Consider the following 1,092-nt stretch of genomic DNA (forward strand, 5'->3'; position numbering starts at 1 on the left):
GTCCCGGCCTCGGCTCTGCGCGCCCGCGTTCCAGGCACCGCAGCCAACAAGTTCGGGACGAGACTGACAGCTCGCTCGCCCATTCGTCACCCGCGCACCTGCATATTCATAAGGGGGCGGGGCCTCGCCGTGGGGTGGGGCTGTGGGGGGGTGCTGGGGGCTCCCTGGGCTTTAAAGGAGGCGAGGGCGCGGTCTGCGCGCCGCGCGGCGGGGCGCGGGGCCACCGAGCTGTGGCTTCTCCTGTGCCCAGGCTCGCTGAGGTGTGGCCTTTTCTGCTCCAGAATTCACGCTCGGGTTAGCAGCCTAGGAGTGGGGCGCCCCCTGAGGTCACCATCATGGTCCCCACCCATCAGAGCGCAGCCAGTCTCGCTCGGCTCTTGGTCCCAAAGGAGATGCTGCCTGCTGAACGCAGGAGGATTTTGCCCCCATGCAGGGCGGGTGGGACCCGAGTAAGCCCAACTCCTGGTGCGCCCCCTTCCCCTAGGAATCTCCTCGGCACCTCAGCCTCCTACCGCCTCCATGCCGGCTACAGGGGGCGCTGCTCCCCTCCGACGCCCAGCCCTCCCCTCCTCCAAGCGCACAGGTTGAGTAGTCAGTCAACAAATGTCCTTCCTGCAGGCTGTTTCCAGCTCGGAGCTGAGGTGAAGGTGGACATCGTCAGACTCTTATCTTCAAGAACTCGCCCGCCAGAGGTCCAAATTTGGGGGGAAGGAAACGAGAAGAAAGACAGTGGTCCATGTCAAGAGAGCTACCCAAAGAGGATTTTCCAGCAGTTTGGGAGTCTAGGTCACAGGGCCTAGGTATCCCACCCCTCCACTACCATCTCTTGAGCCTGTACCTAGGTGAGCATCTCCTCCACATGTCAATATCAAGGGTTCCTAGTCTACAAACCGCCTCTATTCCACTCAGCGGAGCCCTTTCCAGTGTCAATGGTAACCCTAGTGATTAGAAATCCCTACCCTTCAAAACCCCACAACAGCTGGGTTGGCCTCTCTCCAAGGCTGCTCTCCCAAGTTTCCCCTACTGGACCAAGTCACTGCCAGAGGACTTCCTGGGGGAGGGGGAAGTTCTGATACAGGTGAACCAGAGGCG

The sequence above is a fragment of the Microtus ochrogaster genome, chromosome 1 (genome assembly GCF_000317375.1).
Source record: "Microtus ochrogaster isolate Prairie Vole_2 chromosome 1, MicOch1.0, whole genome shotgun sequence".
NCBI classification, from domain to species: domain Eukaryota; kingdom Metazoa; phylum Chordata; class Mammalia; order Rodentia; family Cricetidae; genus Microtus; species Microtus ochrogaster.